Source organism: Sminthopsis crassicaudata, chromosome 5 (genome assembly GCF_048593235.1).
Source record: "Sminthopsis crassicaudata isolate SCR6 chromosome 5, ASM4859323v1, whole genome shotgun sequence".
Taxonomy (NCBI): domain Eukaryota; kingdom Metazoa; phylum Chordata; class Mammalia; order Dasyuromorphia; family Dasyuridae; genus Sminthopsis; species Sminthopsis crassicaudata.
In genome coordinates, this window is record NC_133621.1 from 84,922,647 (window position 1) to 84,950,332 (window position 27,686).

The 27,686-nt window shown below is 36.3% G+C and overlaps 1 long non-coding RNA gene across 1 annotated transcript in view; it reads right to left on the reverse strand.

The window, feature by feature from the left end:
• The window catches only part of LOC141545154 (uncharacterized), a 63,014-nt gene extending 41,935 nt beyond the window's left edge, over positions 1-21,079 (reverse strand). The window contains exon 1 of the long non-coding RNA XR_012482911.1: positions 20,917-21,079. This is a non-coding gene — a long non-coding RNA (uncharacterized LOC141545154). The remainder of the gene's footprint in view (positions 1-20,916) is intronic.
• Between the last annotated feature and the right edge of the window lie 6,607 nt (positions 21,080-27,686).

Genomic DNA, 27,686 nt, shown 5'->3' on the forward strand with positions numbered 1-27,686 from the left:
CTCAATGAGAGGTATTCCCAAATCCTTGGTTCTTCCAGGAAATCGTCCAAACACAAAGGGATGCATTGCAGCACTAGCTTGTAAAATACCTCTAAAGGTAGGTTGGCAGGTTTTAATAACCTGGTATGCTAGACAATGTCTAAGAAATCCAATAAATCATAACAGTGACTATGCCAAAACAGTGAGGTCTGGAACATATAGTTATTATCATGATTATTATCCTTGTTATTAATATTTAATATATATTGAACACCAACAATAAGCTAGGCATGTCTGATGTAGTGCAAAATGGTGGCAAATCTTCAGAATACAAACCTTCCAAAATGAATCAGACAATCCAGATTGCCCACAGACCTCCTAACTAATTCACCATGCAACACTTCCTACCTGTATTCATCAGTTGCTGTCAAATCCAGTAGTAAATTCTTAAAACTTGCTGTCAAATTCTAATTTATAGACTATAATACCTCTAGTTTTTTGGCCCAAGATTTCACACTCCCCCCCAAAAACAAGACAGTAATTATAATTTAATTATGCACACATACCATTGTACTCATTCTTTCAAAAATGCTATTAATGGAGCAGTGGCTACTAATGGCACAGTGGATAGAATACCAACCCTGAAGTCAGGAGGACCCAATTTCAAATCTTAACGCTTCCTAGCTGTGTGACAAACCACTCAAGGGTCACACAGCTGCCCTAGACAAGTCACTTAATGCCAATTGACTTGGCCAAAAAATGCCATTAATAATAAGTAGCATTTTTATAGTACTTCAAAACTTGTAAAGTACTTTATAAATATTATCTCATTTTATACTCATACAATCCTGGAAAATAGATGCTATAATTATCTCCATTTTATAGTTGAAGAAACTGAGGCAAATAGAGACTAAGTGACTCACCCAGCTAGTATCCGAGACAGAATTTGAACTCAGGTCTTCCTGACTCTATGTCTATCATCACCTAGATACCTCACTACAAAGTGATTCTTACCTGTGTTCTCCTCCTCTTCATTCATCATCCAGTTAGCATTTATTAAGTACCTACTCTACACAAGTGGTAATGTGACAGAGTAGAAAGTGTGCTAGTTTTGGAGTCAATAAGATTTGACACCCTCTGACATATCTATATGACCCTGGGGGGAAAAAAATCACTTGACATCTCAGTGTTCTAGTCAAATATGCAAAATAATAAGACCTACCTACATTAGTAGACAATGGAAGCCAAAGAAACCACTGGTCCAGTCTCACTCCCTGTCATGTGTAAGGCATTGTACTAAGTGCTGGGATAAATCAAAACACAAAATGAGAAGCATTTTGTGACCTCGAGGAGCTTACATTCTATACAAATAAACAAGTAGAACACAATTTGACAAGAAAAGTGGCATGTGAAGTAAAACTTAAATGATGCTAGGAATTCTAAGTAGTCAAGATGCAGAAGAAGCACACTCCAATCCTTGAGGATCATCTAAGCCAAAAAACAGACAAGGAAGGTCAAATTCCAAACCCAGCAAGATGGCATCATCATCAGATCCTTACTGAGGGACAATAAGTTCTTTGAGAGCAGAAATAGTGTCATTTCCCATCTTTTTATTTCCAGTACATAGGTAGTGCCTTGAATGTTGTAAATAGTTCATAAATGTTTATTTCACTGGAATGAACTGATTAAATCTGAGAAGTACAATAACAAAACCTATATTTCTTTCTACTGTGCACAGGCAAAGCTTCTTATTTGCTCTGGAATTGCTATTGACTGCAACTCCAGACATTGTCATTGTTCTTCCTATGTCACCATTCAGTGTTCACTCTTCATCTCCTCTAAGCCTAATCTTTGCTTGAGCAAAAGAAAAAACATCTCAATTATTCCCAATCAATGCAAATGTATATTCAGAGCCTACTATAAGAAAGTCACTCCATGAGATAGCCAAGAATACAAAGAACATAAGTATCCCCCAATGTCAAGGGCTTCTCAGCTCAAGAACAGCTTTTCATAAGAGATGAAAAGTATTGATCAATTTATAGAGTGGCAGTGCTCTATAATGGAGATAACACTGGTCTTTGAGTTAAATTTGGGTTGGAAGTCTGTCTCTCAAGTTACCTTTATGTCCTTCAACAAATCATTTAACTTCTGAAGCTCATTTGTAAAGCACAAGAAATATTTGCTCTACCTACCACAAATGATTGTGGGGAGAGCAGTTTGCAAACCTTAGTACACTTCAAAAATGTCAGTTTTTACACCAAAAAAAAAAAATCACAAAAAATGTTCAACTATTAAGTATCCTAACAAATAACTTGGCAGATAAGGCTTACTTCGTGAGAGAATATGCCACCATGCTCTCCACAAAACACACCAGTATACATCTATTTTGTACAAAAATAAAATGAGATACATTGTAGGATCACCAAATGCTCTTAAATATGAACCAACCATATAATCTTAGTAATAAGGATAATCTATGGTGAAGAACGATTATAAATTCTGTTGGGTCTCAAAGTCCCTGTGGGTCAGGAGAAAGTATTAGACTTGGTTTGGGATGAGCATTAAAAACCTCCCCGGTATACATTGAGTAGAGAATCATTGCATGGCATCCCTGAGAATTGAATACATGGAATCTTGAGTCTTAAACATGCCAAAGGTACAATTTTAAGGTACAAAAACTTTATGACCAGCCTTTACCCCTAAGTTTTCCACTTGGGGATCATAGGTTTATAGATTTGGGGCTACAAGTCACCCAAGAGTCCATCTAGTCCAAAACCCCTAATTTTATGCATGTGCTATCTAAAGCTCAGATAATTGCCAAAAAATCCCTTGGGTGGTGACAAGGAGGAGATTTGAACCTTGGTCCTGTCTAGGAATTTTGGGTAAAATCAATTCATTTCACAGTTTTCTTATCAGTAAAGCTAGCATTTTTATAGATCTTTAAGGTTTGTAAAGTGTTTTACATATATTATCTCATTTATGATTAGTAGTCCCATTTTATAATGAAGAGTTGTATGCTAATTAGTAAATATTTAAGTCAAGATTTGAGCTCAGGACTACCTGATTCCAAGTCTAGCACTCGAACCACAATGTTACGTAGCTGTCCATATTTGATTCAAGTTTAGAAAACTATTCTTTACATCTTTCCTAGATTGTAACAGTCTGCTTCTAAAAAAAAAAAAAAAAAAAAAAAGGAAAACAGGCTAAGAATTCTCAAGGAGATGTTTCTGGACCTGGAGCTATAGACCTGTGGCTCGGGCCCTAGGGATTCCAAGCTCAGGTTTTTGTTGCCAAGATTTAATAGTTCCCTATTATCCCAGGCAATCCTTTCCCCAATGACAGAAAATAAAGACCAGGCAGAAATATGGAGGAGATTTATATAACCCCTGGCTTAGAGAATTCATAAAGAGGAGAGGAGCAGCAGTTAAAAGGAACACCGAGGAGCTTTCAGCCATGAAATATTTCCGCATCTGGTGAGAAATAAAAGAATGTCAGAAATTAATGCCCAAGAGAGTCTCCCCACCTGAGGTTTCTGAGGCATCTCGGTCTAGAGATGCCCCAGATGCTGACCTTACTACTTACTCCTGAAAGATAAGTTGCAAATATTTACTTTCGCTCTGCCTTGCATCTATTTTTCTTTAGGGAATCATTCTATTTTAGAGACAGAAGGAAGCTGATTGATAATATCAGCATGGCCCAGGAAATAAGAATAATGACTGGGAAAACAATATGGCAGAGTAGATAGAACCCTAGACTTGTAGTCAAAAAGATCTGGATTCAAATCCTGCCCCAGGGACTTATTAGAGTGATTATGAAAAGTGATTTGACCTCTTGCAGGCTCCAGATCTTCCCTTTTAAAATGATAGTCAAATTCACTGATCTACAAGATCCCTTCCTACTCTGCAAACTCTTATAAAATCCCACCTCTTAAACCAGCTGTATAGCCATGGAACATTCACTTAATCCCACACAGCCTCAGTTTTGTCATCTATAAAATGAGAATAATAATGTCTATCTTACAGGGTTGTTGTGAAGCTCAAATGACAATTTATCTAAAATGATTTGCAAGCTTTGAAACATTGTATTTCTATGATGTTAGGATGATTCAGCCTCAACCCCTTTCTTTTTAACAGAATATAAGAATTGCTACAATATGTTAGTTCACAGTTCTTGCTTCCTAGTATTTTAACTAGGGTATCCAAACCTATAATTTGGGAAAGTCCATTTGTCCCTCTGGTCATCAAATTCAAAGATTAAAAACATACCCCTAACATTTAATTTCTTTTAATAATCCATTAAGGATCTGTCATTCATTAGCTTATCTCAACTCTTCTCCAACAGATTTCTGTTTAAAGTTTGTACCTCTAGGAGAAAATAAGCACAGGTTTTTTCCAAAGTGCAAGAAATACATTCTTAGGTCTGGTAACTAAGTTTCCTTCCATTCTTAATGATTTAAAAGTTTTATCTTACAATATTTATTTTTCTTTCTTTTTTAAGTCTATCCCCGTAGAGCAAAACTCCATACTTTTACCCAATTTTTCTGGTCATTTTAGTTCCCTTTCACTAGACTTTATTTATCTGGGTTGTCTGTTTAAGGATATAAGCTCCTAGAAAGATAAATCCTGTGGTTATACTTACGCCAAGACTCAGGTTGAAATATCCAAGAGAATGTCTCCTGAAGATTTACTAGAAATTGTAGGGGTAAGGGTGAGGAGAAAACAAGAATTTCAATTCAATTCTATAAGCATATCTAAATAGCTTATATGGTCACTGTGCCATTGGGGACTTCAACAGAGACTAGGACGTGCCTGCTGAGTGTATGAAACTAGAGACATAGAAGGGGTTCCTGGTTCCATCAACAGTCCACCAAATGTATACCATAATGACCTAAGTACAAGAATACTAAGAAAAAAATAAAAATAGTCCTTACCCTTACATAGTTTACTTTCTTTTTTCTTTTTTCCTTTGCTGAGGCAGTTAGGGTTAAGTGATTTGCCCAGGGTCACATAGCTAGGAACTATTGAGTGTCTGAGGCTAGATTTGAAGTCAAGTCCTCCTGACTTTAGGGCTGGGGCTCTATCCACTGCAACAACTAGCTGTCCCCATAGCTTACTTTTAAATATGAGACATAAGATGTGTTTATAGATAAGTACATACAAGACACAGAGTAGAAGAAACAAACTTTTGAGAGGATGGCACTGGCAATTCTGGCATTTGAGCTGAGTCTTGAAGGAAGCCAGGGATCTATGAGGTGGGATTGAGGAAAGAGCATGTACAAGCAAAGAGGACAGCTCAAAAAAAGGCACAAAGAGGGGATCTGATGTATCATATGTGAGAAACAAGTAGTCGGGTATGAGTAGTCCATAGAATACAAAGGAAGAATATGTGAGAAGACTGGAAGGGTAGAAAATTACTGACTTGTAAAGAATTTTAAATGCTCAAAGAGTTTTATTTTGATCATAGAGATAATAGGAGAACACTGGAATTTATTGACTAGGAATATAAAGTTGCCAAGAAAACCACAAATGGGGTCACAAAGAGTTGGACACAACTGGAAAAACAACTGAACAGCAACCACAAGAAATGCTTTAGGAAAATTTCTTTGCTTGCTTTATGGAGGATAGATTGGAATGAGCAAAGATTTGGGGCAGAGAAATCAATTAAGAGAAAAATATAATAGAACAGATATGAAGTGTTGAGTATCTGAAATAAAGTTTTGGTTGGATGAGTAGTGATGAGACTATATCTGAGGGATATCATAAGGGGAGAAATAACAAAACTTGGCAATTTGTTAGCTATATGGGATGAAGGAGAATGAGAAATCAAATACGACATTAAGGTTACAATAATAGGCAAGTTCACAATCAAAATGAATTTTGAGAGAAAGATAGTGAATTCTTTATTGAGAATGAGGATGAATTTGAGATACATACAGCCCATCCAGTTCAAAGTGTCTCATAGGAGTTGATAATGTAGGATCAGAACTCAAGAGATAGACTAGGATTCTATATATAAGATCTGAAATTCATTAGCAGAAATGATAATCAAATTCACAAAAGCTAAAATCACCAAATGAGACAGTGAAGAAAAAAAGAGAAAGGGGCCAAAGAAAAAGCTTTGGGAGACATCTACAATTAATAGGAATGACATAGATGGAGATCCAACAAAGATGGGGTCGGACAAATAGAAAAAGACCCAAGGGAGATTAGTACCATGAAAACAGAGAGAACAGAGTATCAAGAAGAAGAGAATGATCAGTTCCAAATACTATAAAGAAATCAAGTATGATGAGCTCTCAGAAAAGGACATTCAATTTGACAATGAGGAAATCATTGCAAGTTTTAAAGGGAGAAGTTTAATTTGAATAGATCAGAAATAAAATTGTAGACCAGCTAGAGAGGAAGTAAAATAATGGAGATGGTTCTTCAAGTAGTTAGCTGAAAAGAGTATGAAAAATGACAGCAATTGTGAATGGTAGGATAGAGTGAGGGCTTTTTAAGGATGAGAGAGACATGGGTGTGTGTTTATAGGCAAAATGAAAGTAATCAGTATATAGACAGAAATGAATGATTAGAGAGGAAGTGGTGGTGATAGTGGGATGTAACCTGATGGAAAAGACTGAAGGGGATAGGAAGAAGGGTGTGTATAGAAGGACTGGTCTTGACAAGGAAAGGGGTGACATAATCACATACTAGAATAAAAGAGATCAAAGACCTAAAGTTGGAAATTATTTCTAGGGCCATCTAGTATAGCCTTCTCTTTTGAAAGCAGGACCCAACAAGATTAAATGAGTTGCCTAATGACAGAATATAACATCATATAACAATACAATGACAAAGTTTACAAAGTGGGGGAAGGGAGAGAAGGTGAGAAAATTCCTACCCTTAATGCTTAACACCTTCCTAGTCATTTGACATACATATATAGAATCAAGTTATATTAATCCACTGAAAAGCATATTGAAAACGTATTTCATTTTATGGAATAACGACAAGGAAAGAGCAAACATTGTGCATGTTAAGAGACTGACTGGCATCCTGAAGTTAGAGTTTACCTGGAAGAATATATTTAGAGGAATTAATTATGCAATACCAGCCCCTCCCAATCCCCCACACACACAGAGACACACTTTTCAGTATGATTAAGTGGACAACAGTTAAAAAAAAATATAATTTTAATGAAACATAGGCTTCATCCCCCTAAGGCAGCTATAAAAAGATTAACATTTCCTAATAAAGTAAGATTGACAAGTGTTCTTGGAACACACAATAAAATACCTTAAAATTTTGCAGAACTATATTTGGAACAATACAATACAATGCCAACACCTATAGGTCATTGAACTTATTAAATATAATAGAAAGTAATTTATCTCCAAATGGAATCCAAGTAAGAACTAAGATCCAAGAGTAGAATCAAAAGGAACTTCATAGGTAACATCATGGTCAACCAACAAAGAACTGTTGAACAAATCACTGAGCCATGCAGGAATTTTTTTTTAAATAAAAAGCTCATAAATAGAATTCAGTGTCAAGTCATTACCATTAAAAAGTTATAAAGATTATCTGAGCTTAAGAAGTCCAGCCTAATTGATCAATGCAAATTATGTAAAAAAGTAGTAATAACTGCAACATCAATGCTATGCTGATGACCAAAATTTCACATCAGAAGCTCACTATCATCACATATCATCTCATTATCATAATATCATGACAAATGAAAAGCATAACATAGCTGTAATGGAACTAGAGAATCACTAAAAAAAAAAAAAAGTATAGAAACTTAGTAGAAAATACTAAAATAATGTGGGAACAGAAAAAGATAGGTCTCTTTCCCATTACCCTGTCTACTGTTGGAGTTATCCCAAAGTTGTTTTTAGTGATTCTAAAGAAGAGCTTACAACATGATACTTTTATTCAATTTCAAACTGTAGTAATTTTACCACTTACATTGAGCCCTAAGAACATTCACTATATAAGAATAATAGCAAGATAATGACTTCCCCTTGGTTCATGTCTGTCTGAATACTATCAAAAAAGAGATGAGAAAAAGATAGAATTGTGATAATAAAATTAGAATAATAATTCACACTTATATAGTACATTAAGATTTACAAAAAAATTTCCTTAAAACAGCTATGTGAAGAAGATAGTACAAATGTTATACTTCTTTTAAAGATGAAAAAACTTAGACTGATAGGGCTTAAGTAACTTGGCCATGGATACACAATTTATTAAGTATTGGAGCTGGGACCCAAATTCAAGCCTTTTTCCATCTAAGCCTAGTACTCACTTTCCTTTATCATGGATCCCTGTGAGATTTTAAGATTTGATAAAGTTCCTAAGAATCGACAAAACTCCTAAATAATAGAGCCAGAAGTCCTCAAGCAACTTACATACTCAACCTAAACAATCTAGTAACCCACCCCAATGAGATTTCTACTTAGTCAAAGTGTGCCAGGAAGGCAAGGACCCAAGAAAGACACAGTTAGAATATGTCTAGAGTTTCATGTTTAATCTTGAATATCACATTTTAAAGGAACATAGACAAACTATCCCACATCCAGAGGATGGTGATGTAATTCCAAACCACGCTGTACAAGAATGGGTTGAAAGATCTCAAGATATTTAACTTCAAGAGATAAGGACCTGCATGTGCCAAAATGTTTGTGGCAGCCCTTTTTGTAGTGCCTAGAAACTGGAAAATGAATGGATGTCCATCAATTGGAGAATGGTTGGGTAAATTATGGTATATGAATGTTATGGAATATTATTGTTCTGTAAGAAATGACCAGCAGGAGGAATACAGAGAGGCTTGGAGAGACTTACCTGAACTGATGCTGAGTGAAACGAGCAGTACTAGGAGATCATTATACACTTCAACAATGATACTGTATGAGAATGTATTCTGATGGAAGTGGATATCTTCAACATAGAGAAGAGCTAATCCAATTCCAATTGATCAATGATGGACAGAATCAGCTACACCCAGAAAAGCAATACTGGAAAATGAGTGTAAACTGTGAGCATTTTTTTGTTTTTCTTCCCAGATTATTTTTACCTTCCGAATACAATGCTTTCTTTGCACCAACAACAACAATAACAACAACAACAACAACAACAAAAAGAATGATTTAATTCCATAGGATTCTGTTCAGAGGCTTGATTTCATGTAGTTTTTAAGAGAAACTAGGTAACTTGAGCAGATTCCTCACATCACTCTGATATATTTCTTCTACCTCAGAACTGGAAAATTTTGTTTTAAATAAATTTTATTGATAGCTTTTGAGGTTTAATTTGCTACATTTACTTCCCCCTATATCTTTCTATATCATTTCAGGTTTAAACAAAAAGTATTTATCAAAATAAAACATAATACATAAAACACATACAGGAAGAAAAGCAATCCAAGTTAAGTATATATGAGCTTTCGGTTGTGGGTTATTAGGGCCCCAAACCTCGATTTTATCCATATATGGACCATTTATATTTGCACCAAAAACAAACATTTTCACATACAAATAATTATAGATGGCACTTTCTTTGCAAAATCTGTTGATTTTCATTTTTATCGTGTGTATGTGCATTGTTCTACTTTTAAGAAAAATATGTAATAGGCAACATATAAATGAAAATTTAAATAGAGATGTGGGTAAGAGGGGAGAGAAGTACCAGAAAGGAAGGGACACAAAGTAGAGATTTTAGAGTATTCCCTGGGGAAATATGAAGATGTGGCTGTTCTTTAAATGAAGGTTCAGAAAACAGATATTTTCCAGAGGTGGAAAACACAGAGGCATGGGGGAGAAATGGGGAATTGGGTAGTACAAACTATCAATTCCAGGGCTGAAGGAGGTTTTGAGTATAAAGAGAAGAGTTTTCTGAGGCATAGTATAAAAGTAAAAAAAAAATATGGAGAGGAATGAGACAAAGGAATTCAAGAAAAAAAACTGATGAACTTTTAAAAAATCTCAGAGTATATTGGACAGTGAAAGGATCCTTACTTTTGAAAAGGAACGGGAAAGTAGCTTTTTAATATCTCTTCATTGGATCCAAAGTTGTTACAATAATTTTGCTACATTGATTTTAGATTGTTTTATATTTGTTATTGTTTTCTATTTTGGCTGTTTTAGTAATTAATCATAGTTTTCCTGTTTCTTTTTAGTTCGTTTTTCATTATGTCAATTTATTTCTGTAGCCCTGTATGTTTTCAACTCCATGAAACTTAACACTCTTTCTAGAATAAATGCATCACTTATGATCTCAAAAAAAAAAAAAAAAGGAAAAAAAGAGATAAGACAGCTGATGGGAAATGTATAATAGCAATCTTCAAATATTTGAAAGGTTGTCATGTGGAAGAATAGACTTTAAGAGTTGGAAATGACTTCAATGGTCATTTAGGCTAACCTATACATAAAAAAAATTCTTGCTATAGCTTACCAAACAGGTCCAGTCTCTAACGATCTCCAAGGAGGAAGCACTTGCTATCTCTCAAGGCAAGGCATTTCACTTTGGGTAAGCAGTGATTGTTAGAAAGATTTTTCCTGCATTAAACCTAAGTTGGTTTCTTTGCAACTTCTACCTATTGCCTTTGGTTGGATTCCCCAATGTGAAGGACAAGTCTAATCTCTCCTCCACTTGACAGTCACTTAAATACTCAGTGTTCCCCCAAGCCTACTTTCCTCCATGGACCAACAGGTCCAGTTGCTTCAACTCATCTTTTTATGCTATAGACTCAAAACTCTTCGCTATCCTATAGTAAAGTGCTGAAGGTTGTTATGAATAGTTTCCAGTTTATCACTACCTTGTTTCCCTGATAATAAGACACTGTCTTATTTTTTTTTTTGACAGGAAAACCACCAGAGGGTTTATTTTCAGGGGAGGGATTATTTTAATGAACATTGACAGCAATTTTAATAAACAGGAAAATGTGAACAAAAAAAAATGTACCTTTATTCAATAATGATCATGTCATCTTCTTCAACAACATCGTCATAAGTGTCCATACCCTGAATTCCGACCTGGATGTGTTGCACCTCCATTTCCTTCAGAAGAAGTGGACCCAATCTGTCATGTCCAGCAATATCACTGCTGCAGCTCTGATAGGATGCAGCTCGGAGCACGGCGTGCACTTCACAAGGGGGGGGGGGAACGGTGCATACAGAGGGTACCGTAATGTAGCGTGTAGCGCAGGGGATCACCTTCACTACAGAATCAATGTCAACAGGGCTTAGTTTCGGGGGAGGGCTTATTTTAGAGGAATCTTACACAGTAAGGGGAGGGCTTATTTTTGGGATAGGTCTTATTATCAGGGAAACACGGTAGTAAGGTGTTCAAAACTGAATACATGAGGTTGGTAGTATTAATCACTCTGGAAGAGTGATTAACCTTTTTCTACTTGTCCCCAGAGGATAGAACAAATCTTACTACAGCTAGCATCAGTAGGTGAGAGGTATAGGGAAACAGACTTTGGAGCAATATAACAGAAACATTCTTAATTATAACTGTCCAAAAATGGTGGACTTACTTTGCATGACTACACATGTACAACCTATGTTAAATTGCTTGCTTTCTCAATTGGGAGATGGAAGAAGAGGAAGGAAAGAATTTGGAACTCAAATTTTTTTTAAAAATTTAAAGAATGGGAATAGTTAAATATTAATTTTGAAAATGAAATGAGGAAATCGGGTTTTCTTAACACTAAGGATCTTTAAGAGGAGACTGAGTGATGACTTCTCAGGGTTAAAGACAGGATTCATAATTTGGGTAAAAGTTGAACAAACAAATCTTCTAAGGTCCCATTCAACTCCAAGATTCTATGATATGAGAACTCTAACATTCTAAAGATTAAAGTGCTTTATATAACTTCTTGTTTTAACTTCACAATTCTGGAATTAAATAATAATATTATTATTATTAATTATTATTCCCATTTTACAGATGAGAACACTGGGGCCAAGAGTAGTTATTAACAAATCACACAGCTAGTACAAAGTCTGAAACAGACTTTGACTGCAGATTTTCCTGATTCTAAGTCCAGTTCTCTGTCTACTTTACCACTTAGTTGATTATATAAAGAAAATGATATTAATGTACATTTACACAGACCATTAAAAAGACACATCAGTGGCAAACAGCTAGAGTTGTGTCTCTCTATAATTCTCTTTGGGGAGCCATACAAGGCACTGGCCTGCCAGGAACTTAGCCACTAGAACTTAATTTTCCTTGAGCACATCTGACATACAGGAATGGTAGCATGTTACAGCAAAGCTCCAGTGTGGTCTGAGATTACTTTCAGGAAGTTAAGCTATTTCAGCTCACTTTGAGAATGGGGAAGGGAATGAATAAAGGACTTAGAAACCTACATAGAGGGAACACCTAGAAACTCTACTGGTTAATCATTAATAGCCAGCATGTGTTTCAGGGAAACCATGCCAAAGCCCAACAGAGTGTTTTTAAAGGAAGTAGCAAAGAGGAAGCTGTTGGCATGAGTTACAGTGACTGGTCTGAAATATCTTGCATACCACCCCACACAAAAGAGTTACCCACCTCTGCCGAGATGGGCTGCGTGTTTCCCTGTGGGCGAACCACATTTTGGATGGAGAGGTGGTTCAGAGATCAAAAGCAGAAGGTGAGTGAAAGGAATGTAGGGTCAGAGAAGGTGACTGGTGACATGCCATAGGAGCCATTATTGACATTGGGCATGGGCCTACAATGAATGACTCAGGATATGTAAGCACTTCTAGGAAGTCAACTGGCCCCAATGCACTCAAGGGACCTCCCCGATATGTCTAAGGTGGGGCTTAGTGAGTGGCTCTATGGCAATACCCAAAAAAATGTACAGCCCTTGAGTCTTTTAGGTAGAGAGTTGGGGTGCTATGGCTACCATCAGAGGTACTAGTCCCAGTTGGTTTTAACTGGTTTTCTTTGTTATAAGGAAAGTTGGAGGGAAGAACAGTATTAGAAAGTAAGTGTGATATTAAAAAAATTTTTTTTAAACTCTCAATAAAACATTAGAGCTAGTGAGTGATAGCAAGAATTTCCTCTGAGTCTTCCGAGTTTAAAAATACTCTCAAGATCTAAGTCGAGAACTAAATTAGGAAGTGACTTCTGTGCCACAGGAGAGCTTAAGGAGAGGCTGGATAACCACTTGGGGATGTTGTAGAACATATTAATGCACTGAGCAGAGGGTGATCTCTAAAGTGTCTTTCTATTCTAAAAGTCTGAATTTAAAGGACTGAGATCAAATCCCAACTCTGCTGATTGCCATCTTTGTGACTTTAAGCAATGTATTCCACTTCTCTGGGCCTCAGTTTACTTATCAGTAAAATAAGAGGGCTAGACTAATTGACTTGAAAATTCCCCTCTAGTTTTAAATGCCTTGATCTTAGACATTCCAGGGGTGGGAAAGTAGGGAGTGGAGGTTAAATATTAGAAGAGAAGGTAAAGTGCTGGGCAGTCTCTAGACTGATCACTGCCACAGTCACAGGCCGAGCTACCTATCAGCAAAAGAGTAAAGAAGGGAGATGTCTTTTGCACCCTCTCTTTTTCCTTTTGAAGTATCCCACTCAATCCAGTGGCCTCCTGTTTCCCTTGCCTCTCTGGGGCCTCTCAAGGCCAGAGTCTGGGTCAGACTTCTCTCTTATCTTCCTCCAATCAAAACTTACTAATCCCGGGTCCCATTTGCTCTGAGGCCCGGCTTTCTTTGAGGGGACGGTGCTTGCTAATGGTTTGAATCAGACAATAATAGCTTACACTTATCTGATGCTTTGAGGTTTACTAGATCATCACAACAACCTCTGTGTGACAAATACTACAAGTATCTTTGCCAAGAAAGCCTCAAATGGGGTCACAAAGAGTTGAAAGGATTGAACAAAAGATGTATTATTATTCCCATTTTACAAAGGAGGAAATTAAATCTCATTGAAGGTAAATAATTTGTTGATTCAAGTCAGCAAGCATTTATTAAATGGTAACTATATGCCAGGCACTGTGCTAAGTCCTGGAGCTACAAAGAAATGCAAAAAACCATGTCTCCCCTCAAGGAGCTTATGGTCTAGTGGAATAAGATACCATGAAAACAAGTAAGTATGTACAAAACATGTACAGAAAAGATGGGAGGGATTTCTTGGTCATATCACAAGTCAGAGCTAAAGGAAACATTTTGAGATAGGTCATGTCTGACTCTAAATACAATGCTCTTTTCCAGCATGACACATTGTCTGGATAATCTAATCACTGTCAATGTGTTCTTCCCAGATCATATATTTCTTCCACACTACAAGAATAATGCAGACTTCATGAGAAGAGCTTTAATTAGTTTATTCATTCAGCAAGCAGGAAGTGAAATAGATGGAGTACCAAATTTGCTGTTCTGAAAACCCAAGTTCAAATCCAACCACAGACACTTACTGGCTATGTGACCCCAACCAAGTCAATCTCTGTTTGCCTTACCTGTAAAATGGAGATAATAGTACCTAGGTCTATTATTATGGGAGGAAACTCCCTAGTACTCCCAGGGTGGTTATGATAATCAAATGAGATATTTGTAAAATACCAAGCACACAGTAAGCACTATATAAATGTGAACTATTATCATTACAAATTTATTAAATTCTTACCACATACAAAGTATGAGACAACATGGTATAGTTTAGCAAGAGCTAACCTAACAACCTGGAAGTTCTCTGTTCAAGTCCTACCATGACACGGATTTGCTGATATGAACAAATCTCTTTACTTCACAGTGATTTCTAGGTAACTCTCTAAGACAAAAAATAGCAAAGGGTATTATTTCCTTATCTGGGAGTTCTCCAGAGTAGTGAAATCACAAGTTCCAGTAACTCTCAAGTCATACTTTCAGCTCATGAATCCCTTCATAAAATTTCATATACTGTAAGTATCTCAAATGAAAGCCCTAACAATACCACTCTCTAGTGGTATCTATATTTTGGATAAGTATCTCAAATCTCTCTACTCTTCATGGTTTAAAAAAAAAAAAAAAAAAAGGAAATAATCTCTACCCTCTCTCAAAAAACCAGGACCAAATGAAATAATATATCTAAAATTATTTTTAAATGGCAGTACAGTGAGAAAAGCACTTGGAATAGGGGACAGAAGGAATTCTAGACTTGATCCTATCACTGAATAGTTCAATTCAACAAATGTTTAATGAACAAGCAGTGTGCACTTAGACTGTGCTTCTTAAATCTTCTGTAACCCAACTCCTGCCCTTAAACCAAGGAACTTCTGCATTTCCAATCACCTTCCAATTCCTCAGTCTCCTCAATTCTTATGACCTAGTTACCAGTTCCACTTCAGCTAGCCAATTTTGTCATCACCTGCAAGCATTCCACTTCAATGATCAAAAATGCAAAAAATTCTTTTATCAGACCATAGTCTACTATTATCTCACCTATCCCTATTCCTAATTCTATTATTGCTCCTTGCCAGACTTCCAATCTCTATCCCTCTCATTGTCTCTCAGGCAATCCTACTAATCTCCACCCCCCACTAATCTCTTTCTTCCCTAGTCAATCTTAACATGAGTTAACAAGTTCAACTGTACACTGTCTTCTGCCCTCTATTTTCATAGATCTGAATATAGTGGTGGTGCCCATAATTTGCTAAACTCCAAATTTGTATTATTCCCACCCTCTACTTTCTCTATTCCTATTTCTATACAGCTGAATAAAGCTAAAGGAAATTACACAACTGAAATATATGAAAAATTATGGTATGTATGTGTCATAGTTCCCCTTTGATCATCAACAAAGTAAACAATCATGCCATTTTGACATTTCTCATCTAATAATTTGTTTATCACTGGGAGTTCTTAGCACATCAAAGAGGCATTAGGACAGCAGTAACTGACTTTAGAATCAAAAGAATAAACACATGTAAAGATCACTTTTTTGTAAAGATCACATAATTTTGCTATACTAATAATCTCTGGAGTTTTGTGGTGTTTTTTTTCTTTTTATTAACAATCAATTATATTGGGAATAAAAGATCCAGCAACAGGTATAATCTTCCAGTTTGTTGGTATATAATGAACATTGTCCAGGTGATAAATATTAGCCATAACATTCTCTCATGGCAAAAGGAGCATAGCTACCATTCATATAAATTTGGGTCAAGGTCAGAGAGAGGAGTTTTATTGTTATTGTAAACCAGGACAGGAAGAATGAGTCAATTGACAGCATTCCTCAGTCAGCAAGTGAGTTCTGTACACGGTTTTCTACCCATACAGAGATTATAAGGAGAAATGAAGAGAGTCAGTCCAGATATGCAGCTGACCTTGGAGATGGGACAGAGACTTGCTAATCTCTCACTGACCTCCCAGAAGCTAAGCAAGGCACTCTTGTTTTGTTCTATGATTAGCATAGTAGAGGTGCTGGAAAAGGGTGAAAATAAATATGACAGACTGGGGAGAAGTGACTGCTCATTCATACTGAAATAGAGCCTACTTTAAAGGTGGAATTATATCAACCTAACCATTCAAACTCTATGGCAGAGAGTGGAACTCTGTTGGGCTGGCCATATTGTTTGCCTGTCCTGTACATTTTCCTAAAAGACCATTTTATGGAGAACTAACATATGGCAAGCACTCATATGTGATTAGAAAAGGGGATACAAGGACACTCTCAATGTCTCTCAAGAACTTTGGAATTGATTATGATATATGGAAGAACTGCCCAACATGATGTGCCCTCATCAGAGAAGGTGTCGTGTTCTAGTAGCTCAAAAGAAACTTGAAATGCACAAATTTAGAAAATCCTATGTTCACATGGATTATTTGTGCCCAAATTTCAAACTCACATTAGTTTGATCAGTCATAGTTGGAAACACTGTACTTTGACTCCAATATAGTGAGGTCATTTTGGTACTTTTTGAGGACAAAGAACAATCCACCAACCGAGTTATATCATACATACATATGAAGAATTTATACTATAGTGAGAGTTCATTGTTTTGTTTTAATATACAAGAATGTATACTCTCTGAATCCACCAATATGTTTGTGTTACATGGTCACTGTGTACCAGGCACTGGGAGAATTGCTGGCGATAGACAGAAATGAAACAGCCCATCATCTCAGAGAGCTTGCTTTTTTTCCTTTTCTTTTCTTTCTTCTTCTTCTTTTTTTTTTTTTTTGGAAGCAATCAGGGTGGAGTGACTTGCCCAGATTTATACAGGTATTAATGGTTTAAAGCTGAATCTGAACTCAAGTTTTCCCAACTCCAGGGTTGGTGCTCTATCCAGTTGGCCACTGAACTGCCCCAAAAAGCTTTCCCTCTACTGGGGGTTCTACATGTACATAGGGCCACTGGGCCCAGATAGTTCTGGAGGAGAAAATGAAATTGGCAAACTTGCAGAGCCCACTTCCCCCCCAACTTAAATCCAATTCAATTGCATGTCATGGCATGACCTCCCCGATGTTATAATCATCTTCAAAGAATGGATGACAAATAACAATTGAAGTATATCCAAAAATAAAGGGAAAGTAACTCAGAGAGAGGGAAGAAAATAGAAATGGGGGGTGTCAGAAAATTGTAGAAAGTGGTGCTTCCGCTAAGCTTTGAAGTAAATGGAAAGGACAGATTTAGAAGAGAATATATTCTGGCCATGGAGAACAAAGGAACAGAATGAGTGTTACTCTTCAAAATAATCACTGCAGGAGACTGATCATGTATTCCAAAGATGCTACCTGACATCTAATTGATTACCCAAGAAATGCACTATTTCTCTTGTTGAACTAATTACCTTTAGAGGCTTTAACATATTCTTCTGAATATCCTCAGTGATGACAAAAAACTCATCCTTTAAAGACAGAATTTTTTTGGTAGCAGTAAATAGTTCAAAGCCAAATCTAGTGAATAAGGGAGATGGTCATACTGGGTGGTACAATTTTTTTAAATAAATTTTGAACAACTATAAGGTGTCCCCAGTGGTAATCATGAAATGAATTTTTCTTATGTGGTTTCAGGGAAATTTTCAAAAAGAGAAGCTTTGACAATGTTGTGTGTGATGGGCATCATTGTTATAATTTTGGACCCCTGAAGAAGCCTACGTGGAAAGAAAAAACAGTCCTTTGGATACCTAACTTCTGGAAGATTGATTCGAAGACCACACTCATTATGGTAGAGTCACATTAAATCTTGCTCACAATTTCATCAGGAACCACAGTAGGATTTTATCTGCCACTGTCTGAAGGTGACAATTCTTAGAATTGAACATATTTTGCTGATCAGGTAACTCCTGAAAGATGCTACAGATATGTTCTTTCAAAGGTGTAAATGAAATGATGTATTATATCAAAACATATCTTAACAGCTCACTATTTAAAAGAATACTGTAAATTATAAACTAGATAATCATTTTAAAAACAGTCACCCCTATTTTATAGTTTGTAATTCCATATTTTTAATGGGTCAAGTTTGCTGAAAATGGGACCTCCCTCCTGTATTTGCATATAGATGCAAAATAAGGAAAGGGATGGAGAGAAGACTTCTGTCTTCATTAGAGTAAAGAAAGTCCCCTTTACCAATGCAGGTCACTCCTTTCTGCAATCTACAATTTTAGAGAGTTTCCTAGAACATTGGGAAGTAAAATGACTTGCCCAAAGTTACACAACACAGCTAGTATTTCAGTCCCTTCAGAAGGAAGGAAGGGAAGAAAGGGGGCCAAAGTAAAGAGGGAGAAATGGGAAGGGGAAAGATGATGAAGGAGGAATGAGAAAGAGAAGAGGGAAGAAAGGAAGAAGAGACAGAAGAAATAGGGAGAAGTGGAGAGAAAAGAAAGATGAAAGGGGGAGGAAAGAAAAGACAGAAGAAAGGGGAGAAGTAGAGAGGAAAGATGATGGAGGAAGGAGAGAAAGAAACAGAAGAGGAAGAAAAGGAAGGGGAGAGAGAGAGGAAAGGGGGAGGAGTGGGGAGGAAAGAAAGATGAAAGAGGAAGGAAGAAAGGAAAAAGGGGGGATGGGGAGGGGAGAAGGAAGGAGAGAGAGGTTTTAAAGACAAGGAAGCTAGAGAAAGTAAGGAGAGAAGATAGCTAACTCCACAAGAGGAAAACATCCTCTTAAGACTTTCTGATTATATCTATCATCAGAGCTCTTCATTTCTGAGCTATTTCTCCTGCTTCATAGACAAACAGTTTGGCCAACTTCACACAAAACTCAGCATAGGAATCACAAAGTCTGAGGATTAGAAAGTTTGGTCTGTCCCTGCATATAGCTGTAAATGAACTTTATTAGATGGCAGGGAGATCAAGCCTTCAGGTAAACAGGAACATTTGCCAAGTGGAAATCCCAGCCCTTTGTATATTTAGTAATGAGTGAAGATAAGATTTCTTTTTGACAGCATGACGGATACAATCATAAAAAACAATTGTGCTGCTGTAACAGAATATACTTTAGAAGCAACCTGATGGTTCAGGCTTCTACCTGAACAGGTTTTTACTTTCCAAGATTAAAGGAGCCTTAAAGTCAGCTGAATCTCTAACCCAGGGAAAAAGTAATATTTCTTTTCAGGTAAGTTAAGAGTTAATAGTCCTTAGCCTGCAAAGCCCTGTAGATTTCAATAATCAATGACTCATTTTGGTATGTTTATTTAGTGTATTTTATGGTCATCCAGATACAGGAAGCAGTGAACTGCCAGTTCTTCAGAGAAGTTTGATTTATGTTGTTTTCCCCTTCTCTACCAATTCTTCCATAGTTCCTCAGAGGTATGTTTTTCTAAATAGGAAATACACTGGCCTAGGCATGAGGAGAGTGGGATTCAAATCCTTACTCCTCCAGGTAATCCTTACCTGGATAGGTAATTTAACCTCTCTGAGACTCAGTTTCCTCATTTTTAAAAAACAAGATCAGATCTAAAATTGTAAGTAACTTTGCAGGTCATTTTGGAAAAGAAGAAATGGTGGTTAAGTGACTTACCTACCTCATCAGGTCATTGTGAGGAAAAATCTTTTGCCATTAAAGCACTTTAGAGATGTGAGTTATCTAATTATTAGTGAGGTAAATTTCTTAGTTTCAGGATAATTTCTTGCTAACCCTTAATTACTGGAGCAAGCTATTACTGTCTAACTAGTAAAGACTAAGATTCATTCAAAGGTGGACTAGAACAGCCAATTCAAAAATGCAATACAATGGACATCATTTATGAACAAAAATTAACATCTACAATAGGAAAGAATAATTAACCATATTCATGAATATGAATTCTATTTGTACTTTGGTAAGAAATATTCATTTCTTAGCTTAAGACCATTATCTTTGATTACAGATTTTCCAATTGGTGTCATGGTAAATATGTAACTGGGATCATGATTTTTGTTTAATTTGCTCTATGAAGTTTTCTACATCACTTTATTAAATATAGATATTTAACCAAACATCCATGTGTAGCTTTTGTCCATTCCTTTGTTCAAATTCCTCACAATAAAAATTTAGCCCTCAAGCCAAGTCAAGCTAACCTGAGCCCACACCGGGGTATCATTTGAACTTGAATATCTGCTGTGACCAGTTCATGATAAGCTACAATGGAGTAGTGTGAAACTTTAAATGCATTATCATTTACTCTTGGATACTCACAACTTCAATGAAGGCAGAATGTCTGAAATAAAATTAAAGAAACTCTTCATAGGAAGAGGAAAACCAAAGTTCCAGGTATCTTCAATTCCTGGAAATCTTCAGTAGCATAGAATTGTGAAAAGAATGCAAGGGTCAAAAGGATTTGGGATAAAAAGAACCAGGATTGCTTTCTAGCTCTACCATTTTATATCTGTGGGTCTCTGGACAAGTCACTCCTCCATTTGTACAATGAAAGGATTGAACGGGATCTCTAGCAGTCTCTTCGAGCTTAAAGTCGATGTCCCTAATTTATTTCTTGTATTCTGTTGCCTCACTTGTAAAGTAGGGAATAATAGAATCTTACTTTACCTGTTTTAAGGCAAGTGGCTAAATTTCATCATCAGGCTCCAGAACCATTTCCATCGCCATCCCTAAGATTCACAAATAGATGGTTTTAAAATATATTTTTTTCCTTGATCATAGAAGTATAAACAGGAACCTATTTCATGAAATTTGCTAATTGTTCCTCCAAACTCTTGGCATCAGGGGGAAGGAAAGAGGCATGAGATGTGATTTTTATATAATGAAAAACACCAGGAAATAAAAAGCAATCAATTCAGGGCTTTTGACTGGTTGTGCTGAGATTGACTTTTGTCGACAGCTGAAACAAATGAATTGATCTCAAATACTCAAGCAGAACTCTGCAGCCATGATCCAGGCAGAACTTCCTGAAATCCTGCCTTTACTGACCTGGATTTTTCCCACTCATTGCTTTTTCACTAACGTGAAAATGTACTTCAATTCATCTCAAATTGAAAATAGGGAATTAAAAAACTAGTTTAGAATTGACTTCAATGTTGTTCGACTGGGTATGTAAATCTTCTAGGATAAATAGCTTGGGGAGATTCCTTTTTAAGTTTGATACACCTTATGCAATAAAAAGAAGAATAGAGGCTCACAAATAAATAAACAAAACAATGATCTGAGACTTTGCTGCTATCTAGGAAAGAAAAATATTTCCCAACAAAATACCTTTAAGCAATTTGCACTTTTGTGCCTTATTTTCCTCATCTAAGCCATTGGGGTCAAACTCAAACAGAAATGAATCCCTATAGCTGCATATTGACGTAGAACACCACTAATATAAAATTAATATTATCTCTTGAATCATATTTTTATTTATTTTATTAAACACTTTCCAATTATCTTTTTTTTTCTTCCCTGCCCTTGGGAATTTTGTGGCATAATACATGCCCAGGAGGAGTTTGATACCTGTGATACCTCTGTTTTATAGATGAGCATGATAAAGTGTAGATAGATTAAATGATCTGTCCCAGAATAGCAAAGAGAAAACCCAGACCAAGGTTCTATTATCATTCAACCACACAATGTGATCTTAAGGACATCGGGAATCTGAGTCCCCATCCTCCAAACCTAAGAGTCTTTCCATTAATGTATAAGGATGGTAAACTTTAATGTGCTACCAAACTAAATAATAAGAGGCAACATATTCTAATAGAAATAGCACTGGAGCTAAAAACAGACCTGATCTTGAGATGGTTCACTGTATAGAGCACCAGCATCTAGAGTAAAGAAGATCTAACTTCAAATCCTGCCTCAAAAATTTATTACTTATGTGACCCAAGTCACTTAACCTTATTTACCTCAGTTTCCTTCTCTGTAAAATGAGCTGGAGAAGGAAATGGCAAACCACTCCAGTATCTTTTCCAAAAAAAAAAAAGAAAAAAAAAAAAACCAAATGGAGTTACAGAGTTCAATGTGACTGAATTGACAGAAAAACTACAACAAAAATATCAACCATAAGCAATTTATTTAATCTCTCAGTTATCTAAAACAGGAATGATTTTATTTGTAGTATTACATTGGGTTTTTGTGATGATTAAATAAGATAATCTATTTGAAGCACTTTGTAAACCTTGAAGTGCTTCATGAATTATTATTGAATAAACAACAACAATAGAAACATTGGTATACTTTGGCCAAGAGCAAAGACCAGAGAAAGTCAGGTAAACCCACTAACCAAATATAAAATTTAAATTTCCCTCTATTACAAATGCAATTAGATCATACCAATAATACCTCCTCATAATTTCTTGCCAAGGCAAAAGCCAGTGTGGCCATTACTAATATGGAAATCTATAAGCATTAGCTAAGCAGCAGCTGCAGAGTCAATATTTTTGTGATCCAAGTTAAAAGACAGGTAAAAGACCTGGAAAAGGATTAACAGCATGTGCTTTGTCCATCAAAGATCTTGTGATTATCCAAACAAATAAGAAAATGAGAGGATCTCTTGAAATTCTTCAATCCTCTAAATGTGCATTTATTAAATTCCTGTGGTATGCCCAACAATGTGCTAAGAAATGGGATGGAAATAGATAATATCCATGACATTTCCATCCTTGGAGGAACTTACCTTCTCTCTAAGGAAGAGAATAATGTAAAGTAGAAAGGAGAGTAATGGATTTGGAGTCAGAGTCCAGTGAACGGAGCTCAAATCCAGATTCTGATGCTTCCTAGCTGTGTGCCAATAGAGAGGTCCTCTTGATTCTCTGGGTTCTCTCCAGATGAGGTTTACAAAGTGCTTTACACAGATTATTTTACTTAATTTTCACAACAGCGCTATGAAATAAGTATTAAGATTATCCCCATTTTATAGATTAGGTAATTAAGAGGCTGAATAACTTGCCTATGATTGACTTTGTTGTTGTTGTTCAGTGATTTCAGTTGTGTGTGACTTTTCATTACCCCATTTGGGGTTTTCTTGGCAGAGATACTAGAGTGGTTTGCCATTTCCTTCTCCACCTCATTTTAAAGGAGATTGAGGCAAATTGGGTTAAGTGATTTGCCCAGGGCCATACAGCTGCAAGATGAGGGGATGGCATTAGATAATGTAAAAAATCCATTTCAATTCTAAATCCTACCATTGTAAAAAATATAAGTCTAAAAACATAAAACAATCAGAAAACAATGCAAAACAGCATAGGCATATCTCATCGAATATTATTACTGGTATCAACTTTAGACAGAGTTATCTAAGCCAGTCAGATCCAATGTTATAAATACAATAACTTTATGGCAGAATTCTCTAATGTTACAATGAAGTTTATTTACAACAGATTAATAATCTCTACTCAGATATGCTCTAGCTATACAGCCAGGAGCAAGGAGCTAACTTCTCTGTACTCCCATGTAGTTCTCCGCTGATCTAGATGGTAGAGGGAGTTTCCACACCAGGAATTTCCTAAATTAATGAATGTCTATTCTGATCCTAAAGGGGCATGAAACAAGAGAGTAGGAGGTGGAGTATAAAAATGTTTTTCCAATGATATTGGTCAGAACAACTTAACAAATGATATCCTTGAATAAGAGAACAATTGGGATTTATATGATACTTTAAGGTTACTGACACAACTTCCTCATAATACTCTGAAGTAAGTAGTATAGTTTTATCCCTATTTTACAGATAAACAAAGCAAGTTTTTTTTTGGTAAAATAATTTTCCCAAGATCACAGAGCTATACTACCGTATAATACAAATTCTTTAATACTAAAATAATGTACTAAAATGTATATATTATACATGGAACATAATATAGTATATAATATGTTGAAATAATATGTATTATCTATAATGATGAATACATGGTAATATAATCAACATAGCATACTAATAATAGTATATGTAGTAATATAGTAATAATGGAAAATTTTAATAGCTAACACTTATAAAGCAATTTAAGTTTTGCAAAGTTTATTGCACAAATTATCTCATATGATCCTCACATACTGGAGAGGAGTGGATATTACTTTCCCCATTTTATAGATGAGGAAACTGAGGCAGACATAGATTAAGTGACTTGCCTGAGTCACATAGCTACTAAATATCTGAGACCAGTTTTGAACCCATGTTTCCTTATTTCACATCTAAAAGTCTTTCTGGTATTGACTGCTAAATTATCTGATTGATAAATTATCAAATTAAAGGTATGGTTCATATACAGAAAAAAAAAAAAAGAAAGAAAAATCAAAAGCTTACTTGGATCCTTTTGCTACAGAAACTGAAATGTGCAGAACAAGCAAACTTTCAATACCAATGGCAAGAAAGGAATAAGTACTGAGGTAAAATGTGAGGTTACCATCCAAGGCTGACAGACCTCTCCACCCAAGTCCAGACTTCCTTGCATTTCCCAAAGGGGTTCCTTCATTTCAGATTATGGATCATGAAACTCAAGAGTGGAAAGAACTTTGAATATAGCTGTGTAGCTGTAGGCAAGTCACTTAACTTCTTTAAACTTCTAAGACCCTTATCTATAAATGGAGATGATTAATATTTGCTCTCCCTAGCCCATATTGTGTCCTATACACCAAACCCAATTCATGTGTTTTTTAATTTTATTCTATTTTTCAATTACCGATAATTATTTTTTACTCTCCTCCCATATATCCCCCCCAATTTAGAAGAAAAGCAAATCCTTGTATCAAATATATGGTAGCCAAATAAAACAACTGTTCCCCATCGTCCATGTCCAACAATGTGGGTCTCATTCATTCCACAAGTTGAATTCATCACCTCTGTCAGGCAGTAGAGAACATCATTCAGTTCTCTGGACTTATGCCAACCCCAATTAATTCCCTAACTGTGATAGATAGCTTTGATACTTTTGTGGAAAGAAAACAGGTCTATGATTGAATTATAGAATCCATCCAAGGGGTAAAAAAGGTTGAACAATTCCTACATGCCTCCGCCAATTAATCAAAGGTATAAATAAGGTGTAAAAAGAAGTCCTCTATTAATTTGGAAGGGGTAAAGTGCTTCAAGCCTTGGATGAAATAAGATGATGCTACATAGGAAACATGTTGGGATTCAGTGAAAGAAGTAGACATACCCCTCCCTGGACCTGATATATAAGCAGATTTCAGTAAAAGAATTCCAGCAACTACTCTGTGATTCGAGATCCAAAATCTTGAGGAAGTCTTAACACCCTAAACAGCCTTAACAGTAGGGAAACTTAGGAGGGAGAAATGAGTAAGCCCTGGGAGAATGTAATGTTTCCCCTCCCATCCCCTGATATTAGAGAGAAGAGATTAGAGTAGTAACAAATAATGCATGAGGGGACAAGGTAGACACATGAATAAGAAAGGGCAGCTGCAGGACGGTCCAAGGGACCTGAGCTCAGGAAAACTTTTGTCTTTGTATCCCTATCACTTATTCCATTTCTCAACACACAATAGATACTTCATAAATTAGTGATAGATTGAAAGGACTCATAAAATTCTAAGATTGAGAGCCAGAGACATTAGAATGTCTCTGAATTTTTTCTAGTCCAAATTTTATAGATGAGAAAATTGAGGTTCAGAGTGATTAAAGATTTTGCCCAATCTTATATAACTAATATTTGAAAACACCAAGATTCAAACGCATCTTCTTCCTCCAAAACCACTACACCATTGAAAGTTACACAGCTCGAAATTGGCAGAATCAGGACTATGATACTCTTGGTATGGTCGCCCAAATCTGATTAGCCCTACTGTGGCTCAGAATTCCAGAGCTCATGTTCCTCCAACTTCAGCCTCCCCATGGCAGGGATTTCAAAGTAAACAGTACCACACCAGCTCTACTAACATCAAGATTGTTTATCACATACCAGGCACTGTGCTAAAGCTGGGGATGCAAAGGATGGCAAGAAAAAAAGAAAAAAGAAAGAAAGAAAAGAAAACCAAAGTCCCTGTCTACAATGAGCTTCCATTTTAATGAGGGAGACAGCATGTAAACAGTTATATACATATAAGATATATGCAGGATAAATGGAGAGCGATCTCCAAGGCAGAACTCTTCCATTGGGCAGATCATCACTAATTTCAGCCAAGTCAATGCACCAGTCATGTTTCCTTGATCTAATTCCACAAGAAATGTGCCATCTCAATATTGAATCAGCATAACTTTCAATACCAACTTTCTTTCAGAGGCTCCCCCAAATAGTCTCTTTTTCTGGATAAAATGACTTAGGGGGGGCCACACTCATTCTCTCATTCAGATTAAACAGGAAATGACCAGGTTTCTCCAGTACTCACCACTTCAAGACAGCACAAAGTATGTATCAAATGTAGGATGACTCCTGTATAGAAGGGCATCTGCAGTATGTGGAAGAGGAGTGGAGGTGAGAAGGAAAGATCCTTGTCTGGAATCAGGAGACAGGGAACTTTCCATTTTGACCAATTATATCCTAGGTGACTTTGAGCTACTCCATTCCCCTCTTAGTCACAGTTTTCCTCATCCATAAAATAAGGAAATGCCTGTTCTTCCCTATCCAACAAACTTGATATAAGGGTCAAACATGGTTCTATATCATGACTCGAATGAGCCCTACATAAATGTCAGCTCATATTATGTTCCAGTCCCCAAAATGCATCTATTTCTGATCTAGAAAATGCCTTTCTCTGCAGCCAACATATTTATTTTGTGTGCTCGTGCTGCAGAGAAAGTGCAAAGTCTGGTGCATCCGTAAAGCCCAAGGGGTCCAATTTCCAACATTGCCTGCAGCACACAGCTGACTTTCCGCAACTATGCTCAGCTTGTATGGAGCTGTCCTTTAATTTAGCTCTTTGGGGGTATGTGGAGACTAAAGATCATGGAGCCCAACCCCCCTCACTTTACAGATGGGGAAACTGAGGGCAAGAGAGGTGAAAAGTCTTGCTTTTAGCAGCAGAGCTGGCCCTGACACCCAATGGTCCCCCAGCCCTGTGTTCTTCCCAGCTATCATACTCCAGGGAATATGATTTGATCAGTAAAACATCTGAATCCTTATAATCACTAGCCAAGAGTTAATCACATTTTTAAAAAAATTACACTTATCTGTAGGTCACTTACATTTTTATATATTTCGGGTACAAATAATGTGTGGGTGGAATTTGAAATGAGCATTTGGTAGGAAAGCAGGAAGAATGGGAAGGAAAGAAAAATGATGTACTAGCCACAGGATATGCTAACTTTTTTAAGATCTTCATGCTTCTGTCTTACTTATATATGGGAAATGACTGTAGCTAATTGTTAAGATCTAAACAATTGGATAAACAAATAAATGGTGCCTTTCTGGCTAATCTGGGAGACACCAAAGAGT